The 12,966-nt window shown below is 38.6% G+C and overlaps 1 pseudogene; it reads right to left on the bottom strand.

Annotated features, from left to right (window-relative positions):
* Nucleotides 1-3,518: 3,518 nt before the first annotated feature.
* LOC136317763 (ADP/ATP translocase 2 pseudogene) lies at nt 3,519-4,346 on the bottom strand (annotated as a pseudogene).
* Between the last annotated feature and the right edge of the window lie 8,620 nt (nt 4,347-12,966).

Below are 12,966 nucleotides of genomic sequence, written 5' to 3'. Positions count from 1 at the left end.
ACCAGCAGAAGCTTCTCCATTTCTTCCTGGATATTTGTCCTTAACTGGGACAGAATTGTAGTTCCTTTGGCTGGATTTTCACTTTTGATGGCATCGTTTTGTTTAAGGATGATACAAATTGTAGATGTATTGCAGTCGTACAGCCTTGCCAGTTCAATCACTCGTACACCACGCTCATGTTTTTCTATTATTTCTTGCTTTACTTCTATCGACATCATTCTCTTCTTCTTCTCATCACTGTCCTTTATACTCACTTTCTTCAGCCCCATGATAGCACACAAAAAAAGTTAGTAAAAAAATGCAAAAATGATGCAAGAACGATTACAGTGTACGAGATTTGGCTTGATTCTGTGGGTAACACGTGAGAAAGAACAAGATGCTGGTGTTGTGCCACTGATACTGGACCCATGCACCAATGCACCAACTAGCAGCAGCTTCCTGAATCACGCTTGTATCTCGAAATTTCACTTGGATCTCGAGTAAAAATACGGACTGAGGCACAGCTCATATCTTAAAAAAAATCGTATGTTAGTCTGCTCGTATCTCAAGGTACCACTGTACTGAGATACCTTACATTTCAGACACAGTTGAGTAATCAGCATTTTGTACAAAACCATGGACTATTTTGTGCACCAACATAGGTGGTAGGAAGAAAACAAACCTTGGGATGAAGTATGAATTGTCTCAATGAGTCAAGTGCTCAATTTCAGTTTTCTCACTTTTAAAATGGGGCTATTAGCCCTATACAAATAGGTTTGGTTTCAGATGTTCTAGGATATGCTTACTTGACACTCAACACATGTTAATAAATATCACTTACACTTTTGATGCAATGACTAAGAAGGTCACACAAAAACGTTCAGAGAAAGACCAATTAAACTAAAGAACTAATGTACATTTTTGAAGTGTAAATTACACGGGTTGCACTGGTTTAGCAAGGATTGTATTTAAAACACACAAATCTTGAAGAAAAGTCATATTGAAGGAGCCCACTCAGTTGCAAACTGTAAAATCTGCACATTTTCAGCCAATTTTCAGGAAATGTTTGTATTGCTGTTTTTTAATTGGTTTTAACTTGTTGTGTTTACATAGTTACATGTATACCCCCCGAATATGCTCCCTCCCCCTTGTTCTCTTTGATACCCCCTTTGCCCCCTCCCCTCACCGCCTTCCCCCCTTCCCTTCATAATTTACTATCCTGCCATCTAGCTCTCTGTGTCATGTTTATATACTTTCACTGTCTTTCCTTTCTGCATTGCTTTTATATGCTTTCTTTCTAACAGTTATGATATGTCACAATACATAAGAGACAGGTTTACCCCTCCCTCTCACAGGCAGTCTTTTTCTTTTCCCTTCACTTTCAACCTCAGGTTTTTCTGCATCTCCTTTCTCTTGATAAGGTGTAGTATCCTGACTCTCAGAAGGTGGCTCCTGTTGTTGAGATTGTTTACCACAGGACTGCTGGTCCTATAGGCATGTGTGTGCAAATGAAAGTTTTCTTGTTAATATACATCAATGATATATATATATATATACAATACATTGATATATTTATAATTATAAGTAAGTATAAAATGTTTTAAAAACATAATTTTACATACTTATTCTTTTTTTATACCACTTCCCATGTTTTTTACTTTTTAATATTTTTATGTCTTTACATTTCTCAAAAATTTTTCATCTTTTTTTCATCTTAATGAATTTATTGGGGTGGCACTAGTTAGTGAAATTATACAGGTTTCAGGTGCATATTTCTACAACACATCATCTGTACACTATATTGTGTATTCACCATCCCAAGTCAAGTGTCTGTCCATCACCATTTATCCCTTGTCTACCTTCCTCCACCTCCCGCCCCCTGGTAATCACCCCACTGTTATCTATGTCCATGAGTTTTTTCTCTTTTTTTCTTTTTCACTCAATCTTTCCACCTTCTAGCCACCTCTCCTGAGAGCTATTAGCCTGCTCTCTATTAAGTCTGTCTCTATTTTGCTTGTTAATTCATTTTCTCATTAGATTCCACATATGAGTTAAATCATACGGTCCTTGTCTAAGCCAGTTTACATATTTAGTGAAGTAGCCAGAGTGTAGCTACTCCAAGAAAAGCTTCCCAGAAGGACTTCTTGAAGCTCTTTTAAACTTTTCTGGAATGGATGTGGGCAGTCTATGTTAATAAGCACGAGAAATGAATGTATTCCCACTGACAACACCAGACTTAAAAGCCCTGGATCAATATTTCCTTCCTAAAGTATTCTCCTCGGCCAGCGTTTCCTCCCCCTTATCAACATGGAAAGCTTTAACACTCTACTTAATAGTTGTTTAACAGAATGTCCACAAAAATACATTTCTGATAATAGACAATAGCAAAGCACTCTCAACCATGGTTCCAACTGGCTGGGAAGACTCTTTATCTTCTATTATTATTTTTCATTTGGGCCCTGCCAGTTGGTTCAGCGGTAGAGCATCAGCCCAGCATATGGAAATCCCAGGTTCAATTCTCGGCCAGGGCACACAGGAGAAGTGCCCATCTGCTTCTCCACCCTTTCCCCTTTCCTTTCTCTCTATCTCTCTCTTCCCTTCCCGCAGCCAAGGCTCCATTGGAGCAAAGTTGGCCCAGATGCTGAAGATGGCTCCATGGCCTCTGCCTCAGACACTAGAATGGCTCCTGCCGCAATGGAGCAATGTCCCATATGGGCAGAGCATCACCCCCTGGTGGGCATGCCAGGTGGATCCTGGTGGGGTGCATGTGGAAGTCTATCTTTCTGCCTCCTGCTTCTAACTTCAGAAAAATACAAAAAAAAGAGATGAATACTGATGCATGCAAGTTCTTATTACCCTACCCTTATCTCCTGTACATACACACACACACACACACACACTTTCAAATTTAACTTTATTGTTTTCTATGGAAAACTCTCCAGTCTTAGAAGATTACTCTCTTCTTAAACTTTAAAGGCAGTTCACTTTAACTGATAAGGTTTCTGTGGATATCACATCATTAGAACTCAGTTGACATCAACATGAACTTTCAGAAATTATTTCAGAGTATACAAGCATAGAATGGTTTTTATTAAAATTTAACAACAGAGACTACATCAAAAAGCAGTTGCCACAGAGCAGAATCTACTTTACCATCAGAAGAAATTATGGCCAGTGGTAGACTACCTGTTTTAATACTCTATAATGAAAAATATTAACAGATTTATTCAATTGTATATCTGGAAAAGTACAGATACAAGGCTAAAATTGTTTCTTTATATTTCAGAATTTTTTTCAAATATTTTGTTTATCAGGAATGACTGAAATAAGAAATATAATTGAGTCCCATCATCATCACAGAAATGGCTTTAAGAAAAAATTCATCAGATGAATATTATTGCTTCTCATTTTCAACCAGCAAATAGTTGACATTAATAAATAGAAAGCCAATAGTTTGTCAAGAATATTCAAGATGTTACATAATACAATACAACACGCCTGCTCAGAGTGGTGGAAGTGGGGAAGGACTAGGAAATAATTTATATGAACTTCTTAATTTCATCATACAAGACAAGCACAAAAGCACCACCCATGCTTCTGAGAACATTTGACCACACATCCTTGATAAAAAGTTTTGCCTCCTTCATCCAAGCAATCTTCTTCCAGCAGTCGAGCATACTTGTGTACATGATATCAGTTCCTTTGCACCCTGACTGCATCAACATGAGGCAAAGAATAGTGTCAAATGGATAGAAAGTCAACTCAGCCACCACGGTGATGGACTGTACCACTATCCAGCTGATGAAGATTTGAGTATTCTTGGGATCTGGAAGCATTCCCTTTACAGTGTCACAGATGTTGAAGTTGGCAGCTTGATAGATGATAATAGCCTTCACAGACACATTAAAGCCTTGGTAAAGGCCCTTAATCCCATCTGATTTGTAGATCTTCACCAGACAGTCATTGCGGCCTTTGAATTCCCTTTCAGCTCCAGCTTTTTCCACATCAGCTGCTAGATGTGCACAGGTAAAAATCAAAAGCATACACAAAACACAATGAGGTGGCTCCAGTGCACTACCTGATGTGATTGCCTGCAAAGCAGTGCCAAAACTGGGTTCTCTTGTCCTACTACCCATGAAGATCTGCTTGAATTTACCTTTGAAGACAAAGTTGAGAACTTGGGTGGGGAAGTATTTGATGACATTGGCCAGGTTTCCACACCGGAAGGACAGGACTCCTTGCTCCGTGGGGACATCTGCCGTGATTTGCTTGCTGTCATGCTGCACCTGCAGCAACAGCTTGACCCGCTGGATGGCGCTACCATCTGCCAGGAAGTCTTTAGTGAAAGACACGATGGCATCTGGCATGTGGAAAGGAAACTGTAGGTGAGGAGACTGAGTTTGTAACCAGTTGGGACTTCGAGATTCTAGGGCGAAGCTAAACAAAGCAAAGCTAAAATTGTTTCTACAACGTTCAAATGGAAAAAATCTGAGCGGCGTGCAGCGATCAAGAGAATGCAGTCTACATTTTTTACACTAGGGGCAGCAACATATAAAGAATGGCGCTGTATTCCCATGAAATTTCCAACCGACTCTGATATTTAACCAAAAATAAATACATGTTAATTAAACATTGAAAGACGAATACTTTGGGACCAATTTTCTGGGATTTAAGGAGGACCTCTAGGGGAAGATGTTGATTGGTGTGGTTTGTACTTTTGTTGCCTTTAGAGCAAGGTAAAATGATGCCTTATTTTCCTCTGAGTGTGAGACTGGCAGCTGAGGCCAAATGTGAGAGTAGAAAGCAGTAGGGCAGGATTCAAAACCATGCCACAGAGTGATTCTCAACTAAACTTCTAGGAAAATTTTTGTTTATCTTTGTGTATTTATATTGTTTATGTAAAACAATGATAAGGATGAATGGGTCTGTTTGGTTAAAACCCATCTTCCGGGTAACTCCATACTGCTTTCCACAATGACTGTACCAATCTGCATTCCAATGAGCAGTGCAGGAGGGTTCCCTTTTCTCCACATCCTCTCCAATACTTGTTGTTTGTTAATTTATTGATGATAGCCATTCTAAAAGATGTGAATTAATGTATCATTGTGATTTTAATTTGCATTACTCTGATGATTAGTGATGTTGAGCATGTTTTCATATGTCTATTTACCATTTGTATGTCCTCTTTGGAGAAGGGTCTATTCAGTTTCTTTTTTTTTTTTTTAATAAATTTTTATTTTAATGGGGTGACATCAAATCAGGGTACATAATTTCAAAGAAAACATTTCCAGGTTATCTTGTCATTTAGTTCTGTTGCATACCCATCACACAAAGAGAGATCGTCCTCCGCCACCCTCCATCCAGTTCTCTCTGTACACCTCCCCCTCCTCCTCTCCCTCCTTCCCACCCCCCACCCCCCCGTAACCACCACACTCCCGTCCATGCCTCTTAGTCTCACTTCTATGTCCCACCAATGTATGGAATCCTGCAGTTCCTGTTTTTTTTCTGATTCGCCCATTTCACCCCACACAATGCTACCAAGACTCCACCATTCCGCTGCAAGTGATCCGATGTCATCATTTCTCCTAGCTGAATAGTATATCATGGTGTATATGTGCCTCATCTTCTTCATCCAGTCCTCTATTTTTTTTACAGTGATTAAAATCCTTTAAGCAAACTCTTGGCCAATACAGCAAGAATCCATAAAAGAGTAGTGACCTTAACATGTTCACCAAGTTCAAGTTGGCCCCATCACCATGCCAAATCCCTGAAAAATGCAACCCAACCACAGTTCAGTCTGTTAGGAGCTGTCACAGGGAGCAGGAGTCCAGGAAAGTTCCCCACAGGAAAAGTCTGCATGGCACTGGAATTGTTGTCACCATTCTATACTTTGAAGCTCATGTCCAAGTCCCAATGACCGCTGCTTCTAGCTGGTAATGATTCAGGTAGCCTGGAAAGAGCCATTTGCAGCATGCGTGGATATATTCAGTTTCTTTTTTAAAATTGGATTGTTTTGGGATTACTTTTTGGTGTGAGATTTTATAAGTTATTTATAATTTTAGATATTAACCTATTATCAGATATATCATTGGCAAATATGTTCTCCCACTCAGTCTTTTCATTTTATTGATGGACCTGGAGAGTATTATAATAAGTGAAATAATCCAGTCAGAGAAAGAAAAGTAGCATATGATATCACTTATATATGGAATCTAATGAAAAAAATAAACTAATAAACAAAATCAAATAGATTCATAGATACAAAAAACAGACTGACCGCTGTCAGAAGGGCCGGGGATTGGGAGGCTGGTGAAAAAGATGTTAAGCAAAGAAAAAAAAAACACCTCATAGACACAGACAATAGTATGGTGATTTCCAGAGAGAAAGGGAAGTAGTCAAAGGTAGAAGAGGGTAAAGGGAGATAGATGGTGATGAAAGAAAACTTGACTTGGGGTGGTGAACACACAATATAATATACAGATGATGAATTATAGAATTGTACACCTGAAACATACACTGATCACAAAAATTAGGGGATATTTTATCACTTCATATTCATTTTGAAATATCCCCTAATTTTTGTGAGTAGTACATATAATTTTATTAACAATGTCACCCCAATAAATACAATAAAAATTTTTAAAAAACATCCTCCATAAGGTTTTGTGTTTTGAATACCAATTTTGTTTTTATCTCACAAACTGAAGAATCAAGAATATTCAGCTTCAATTTCCTTGGTAATTGAATTCTGCTTCCTGTCTAGACTTCTGGTTATGAGAAGAGAGAAAAGGAAAAACAAAAAATGGGAAAGGGAGGATAGAAAACATTATACCTTATTTCCATTGCCTTTCCCTACCACAGTGTAATAATTCTCCACCACTCTAGCCATTATTCAGCAAAAATGAATTAAGTCTGTTGATGAGGTTGAGTGAGATCAATTTCACATGTAAAGCCCCAACTTACCCTCATCTGTGTATCAGTTTGGTACTAGACTAATCAATTGACCCATTTGGGGTAAAATCTAAGGTGTTCTTGAAAATAGATCCTAAGACTGAGAACTCTTAGCAGAATAGACATCTTTGTATCTACTGCTTCCTGCCTCTCTTGATTTCTGAAATATATTATAAGGGTTTTATCACTAATTAAAGAGAAAAAGCTGCATACTTTCTCACTCTCCCATTTCATCTCCTTATGTCTACTGAAATGAGTGAGGACAGTAGACATTTGACCCATGGAAGAGACAGGGGCTAGCACTACTAGAATCCCTAAGTGACAAGCTATTCCAGAACCTAGGCTCTCAGCCACTCCTATCAATGGCTCCCATGGCACTCTAAAGGAAAGCTTTTTGCTAGAGCCTTACCTTAATCTTCTCCAATCCAGCATTGTGTTCTCACTCTAAATCATCCCATTGTCATCCACGTCACCATTCCAATGCCTAACCTCTATCATGAACCCTCCCATAATTTCCCATTTTGTGTTCTTTATCAAACCCTAAAGGGACTTCCTAGAAATCCAGCTATCTGGACTAAGCTTAAATGCTAGCAGGCCCCAAATATAGTTTATACCTTCACAGGCTCTGTAATCCTGGATACAAGATTCTCCCTTTCCAGATTCTAGTTTTTAGGTGCCACAGGGTTCAAGGATACATTCCTTCTTTTAAAATTTATGTAGAAAATTCAATTTAACAGGGTGACATTGATCAGTAAGAGTACATAGGTTTTAGATAAATGTTTCTATAGCATTTGAATTGTTGATTATGTTGTACACCCATCACACAAAGTCAAATCATTTTCCATCACTCTATATTTGTCTATCTTTTCTCCCTTCCCCTGACTCCGTTCCCACATTCCCCTCCCTCTAGTAACCACTTAACTTGTGTCTATGTCCATGAGTCTCAATTTTATATCCCATCTATGTGTGAAATCACATAGTTCCTAGCTTTATCTGATTTACTTATTTCACTGAATATAATGTGCTCAAGGTCCATCCATGTTGTTGTAAATGGCAATATGTCATCATTTCTTATGGCTGAGTAGTATTCCATTGTATATATGTACCACATCTTCTTTATCCAATCCTGTATCAAAAGACATATTGGTTGTTCTATGTCTTGGCCACTGTGAATAATGCTGCGATAAACATGAGGATGAATGTGTTTTTACCTATCAATGTTTTTGAGTTTTGGGGGTGGATAACCAGTAGGGGGATTGCTGGGTCATATGGTAGTTCTATTATTAATTTTTTGAGGAACTAGCATACCTTCTTGTATAATGGTTGTAATAATTTGCATTCCCACCAGCAGTGAAGAGGGTTCCTATTTCTTCACATCCTCTCCAACACTTGTTATTACCTATCTTATTGATAATAGCCAACCTAACAGGTGTGAGGTAGTATCTCATTGTTGTCCTGATTTGCATTTCTCAAATAGCTAATGAAGATGAAAATCTTTTCATATGTTTGTTTGCCATTTGTATGTCTTCTTGGGAGAAGTATCTGTTCAGGTCCTCTCCCGATTTTTTAATTGGCCTGTTTGCTTATTTGTTGCTGAGCTTTGTGAGTTCTTTATATATTTGGGATATTAACCCTTTATCAGAGCTATTATTTGTAAATATTATCTCCCATTTGATTGGCTGTTTTTTTTGTTGTTGTTGTCAGTTTCTTTTCTGTGCAGAAGCTTTTTAGTTTGATATAGTCCCACTTATTTATTTTAACATTTACTTCTCTTGCATTTTGGGGTCAAATTCATAAATTGTTCTCTATGGCCAAGGTCTATGAGTCTAGTACCTATGTTTTCTTTTATGTACTTCATTGATTCAGATCTTATATTTGAGTGTTTGGTCCTTTTTGAATTAATTTTTGTGCAGGGAAACAAACTGTAGTCAAGTTTCATTCTTTTGCCATGCCATATGGCTTTACAATTTTCCCAGGACTATTTATTAAAGAGGCTTTCTTTTCTCTATTGTGTGTTTTGGGCTCTTTTTTGTAAGATTATTTATCCATATATATATGGTTATTTCTGGGATCTCAATTCTGTTCCATTGGTCTGTAAGACTGTTTTTCTGCCAATACCATGCTGTTTTGATTATCCTGTCTCTGGAATTTAATTTGAAGTCAGGTAATGTGATACCTCTGGCCTCATTCTTTTTTCTCAGGATTGCTTTGGCTATTCAGCATTATTTATGGTTCTATAGAAGCCTGGTGATTTTTTTTGTTCTATTTAATTTTCCCTATTTTTTAAACAATTATTTAGTTTTTTCATTTATCAATGGTATATATCAGGGGTCCCCAAATTAAGGCCCGCGGGCCACATGCGGCCCCCTGAGGCCATTTATCCGGCCCCTGCTGCACTTCCAGAAGGGGCACCTCTTTCATTGGTGGTCAGTGACAGGAGCATAGTTCCCATTGAAATACTGGTCAGCTTGTTGATTTAAATTTACTTGTTCTTTATTTTAAATATTGTATTTGTTCCCATTTTGTTTTCTTACTTTAAAATAAGATATGTGCAGTGTGCATAAGGATTTGTTCATAGTTTTTTATAGTCTGGTCCTCCAATGGTCTGAGGGACAGTGAACTGGCCCCCTGTGTAAAAAGTTTGGGGACCCCTGGTATATATAAACATAGATTATTTATTTATTTACTTAAAAGACTTTATTTTTTTATTTTTTTGTATTTTTCTGAAGCTGGAAACGGGGAGAGACAGTCAGACAGACTCCTGCATGTGCCCGACCGGGATCCACCCGGCTTGCCCACCAGGGGCAACGCTCTGCCTGCCAGGGGGGACGCTCTGCCCCTCCGGGGCGTTGCTCTGTCGCGACCAGAGCCACTCTAGCGCCTGGGGCAGAGGCCAAGGAGCCATCCCCAGTGGCCAGGCCATCTTTGCTCCAATGGAGCCTCGCTGCGGGAGGGGAAGAGAGAGACAGAGAGGAAGGAGAGGGGGAGGGGTGGAGAAGCAGATGGGCGCCTCTCCTGTGTGCTCTGGCCGGAATTGAACCCAGGACCCCTGCACACCAGGCCGATGCTCTACCACTGAGCCAACCGGCCAGGGCCAAAAGATTTTATTTTTTATTTACAGAGAGAGTACAGGGGAGGGGTGAAGCATGAAGTATAGTTGTTTCGCTTTAGTTGTCTATTGCTTGCTTTTTGTTTGTCATATATGTCTTAACTGAGCAAGCTCAGGGTTTTGAACCAGTGACCTCAGCATTCTAGGTCAATGCTCTGTCTACTGCACCACCACAGGCCAGGTTACAGTGAACATAGTTTACACTGAAGGTCAGCAAACATTTTCTGTAGAGAGCCAGATAGTAAATATTTGAGGTCATGGGATCTTTGTTGCAGCTCTTCAACTCTGCTGTTTGGTGGCACAAACACAACCATGGACAATATGTAAGTGAACAAGAGTGGGCTGTGTGCTAATCACACTTTGTTTATGGACATTGAAATTCAAATCTCACCTTACTAGGCAGTGGCACAGCGGATAGAGCATCCAACTTGCATGCAGAGGACCCAAGTTTGAAACCCCGAAGTCACTGGCTTGAGCGTGGGCTTATCCAGCTTGAGCATGGGCTCACCAGCTTGAGTGCAGGGTTGCTGGCTTAAGTGTGGGATCATAAACGTGACCCTATGGTTTCTAGCTTGAGCCCGGAAGTTGCTGGCTTGAAGCCCAAGGTCGCTGGCTTGAGCCCAACATTGCTGGCTTGAGCAAGGGGTCACTTGCTCTGCTGTAGCACCCCCCCCCCAGTCAAGGCACATATGAGAAAGCAATCAGTGAACAACTAAAGGTGCTGCAATGAAGAATGGATGCTTCTCATCTCTCTCCCTTCCTTTCTGTCTGTCCCTATCTGTCCCTCTCTCTGACTCTGTCAAAAAAAAAAAGGAAAAAAATTGAGTCTCACATAATTTGCACATGTCAAAAAATACTCTTTTTTTATGATATTCCTTTTTGTTTTCTTTCTTTCTTTTTTTTTTAAGTGAGAGGAGAGGAGATAGTGAGACAGACTCCTGCATACACCCTGATGGGGATCCACCCAGCAACCCATGTCTGGGGCCAATGCTCAAATCAACCAAGCTATCCTCAGTGCCTGAGACTGATGCTCAAACCAATCCAGCCACTGGCTATGAGAGGAAAAAGAAAAAGAAGGGGGATAGGGAGAGGAAGAGAAGCATATGGTCACTTCTCTTGTATGCCCTGATTGGGAATCAAACCTGGGACATCCATATACCTGGCCAATGCTCTACCCATTGAACCCACCAGCCAGGACCTCTCTCTATTTTTTTTATTCACTCAGAGATCTTCTTCTTCACCAATGGAGTACTCAGAAGTGCGTTCAACTTCCACATGTTTAGAAATATTTCTTCATGACCAGGCAGTTGCACAGTGGGTAGAGCACTGGCTTGGAACACTGAGGATCCAGTTTCAAACCTGAAGGTCACCAGCTTGAGCACAGGCTCACCAGTTTGAGCACGGGATCATTGGCTTGAATGTGGAATAATAAACATGACCCCATGGTTGCTTGTTTAAGCCCAAATGTTGCTGGCTTAAAGTCCAAGGTTGCTGGCTTGAGCCCATGGTTGCTAGCTTGAACAAGGGGTTATTGGATCAGCTGGAGCCCCCTGTCAAGACACATATGAGAAAGCAATCAATGAACAACTAAGAGGCCACAATAACAAGTTGATGCTTCTTATCTCTCACCCTTTCTGTATGTCTCTCTATCTCTTTTGTGCATGCATGAGCACCTGCATAAAAATAAAATAAAATAAAATAAAAAAGAAATATTTCTGTGGTATTTCTATTATTTATTTCTAGCTTGCTTTATTATGTCACAGAACATATGACTTCAATTCTTTAAACTTGTTAAGGTTTATTTTATGGACCAAAATATAGTCTATTTTTGTAAATGTTCTATGGATGCTTTACCAATGTATATGGCTGATGATGGGTGGACTGTTCTATATATATATGGTGATTAGATTCTATTGGTTGACTGTGCTATTCACTTCCATATTTTTGCTGATTTTCTGTCTTATCTTCTGTCAACCACTCAGAGATGTGTATTGAAGTCCTCAACAATGATTGTAGAATTATCTATTTTTCCCTAAGCTTTATTAGTTTTTAATTCATGTATTAAGAGGCCCTGTTGTTTAGTGCTTAAATATACAAAGTTACTATGTCTTCCTGGTATAATAATTCTTTTTGTAATTAACCTTCCTGTGTCTAGTAATATTATTTCTTCAGATATCAACTTCATCTTATATTTGTGAAATTATGCTGGTTTTAATTAATATTTGCATAATATATATTTATCCATGTTTTTACTTTCAATTTTCTTTATGTGATTACATTCAAAGTGTTTTTTTAATATAAATGACATATACTTAAGTGGTGTTTTTATATATTTATTCAGTTGAACAAGCTTTGCTTTTTAATGGGCATATATTAAAAGTATAGTTATTAACATGTCAGAAATAAAGTTTGCCATTTATTATTTGTTTCTGTTTTTCTTCTAGTTTTCTTTCCTTTAGATTTCTTTTCTTGCTTTCTTCTGGGATATTTGAACATTTTTACAAATTCCAGCTTAAATTTGAATAGTTTCTTATTGAGATAAAATGCACATAATATAAAATTAACAATTTTCAAATGTACAAATCAATGGCATTTAATATGTTTACAATATTGTTTAACTACCACCTCTCTCTAGTTGCAAAACATTTTCATAACCCCCAAAGGAAATCACATACCTATTAAACAGTGTCCATTTTTCCCTTTCTTCCCTCTAGAAACCACTGATGTGTGTCTCTTTGAATTTAACTATTACAGATATTTTATATGAATTGAGTAATAAATTAGGTGACCTTTTGTGTCTGGCACCTCTCATTTAGCATATGGTTTTAAGGTTTAGCCTAGGTGTATCATGTATCAGTATTTAATTCCTTTTATGGCTGAATATTATTCTTTCAGATGAATAGAGCCCATTTTGTTTGTCCATTAAT

Source organism: Saccopteryx bilineata, chromosome X (genome assembly GCF_036850765.1).
Source record: "Saccopteryx bilineata isolate mSacBil1 chromosome X, mSacBil1_pri_phased_curated, whole genome shotgun sequence".
Lineage (NCBI taxonomy): Eukaryota > Metazoa > Chordata > Mammalia > Chiroptera > Emballonuridae > Saccopteryx > Saccopteryx bilineata.
The sequence above is the reverse complement of the archived record's forward strand: the minus strand, read 5'-3'. Positions and strand labels throughout refer to the sequence as shown.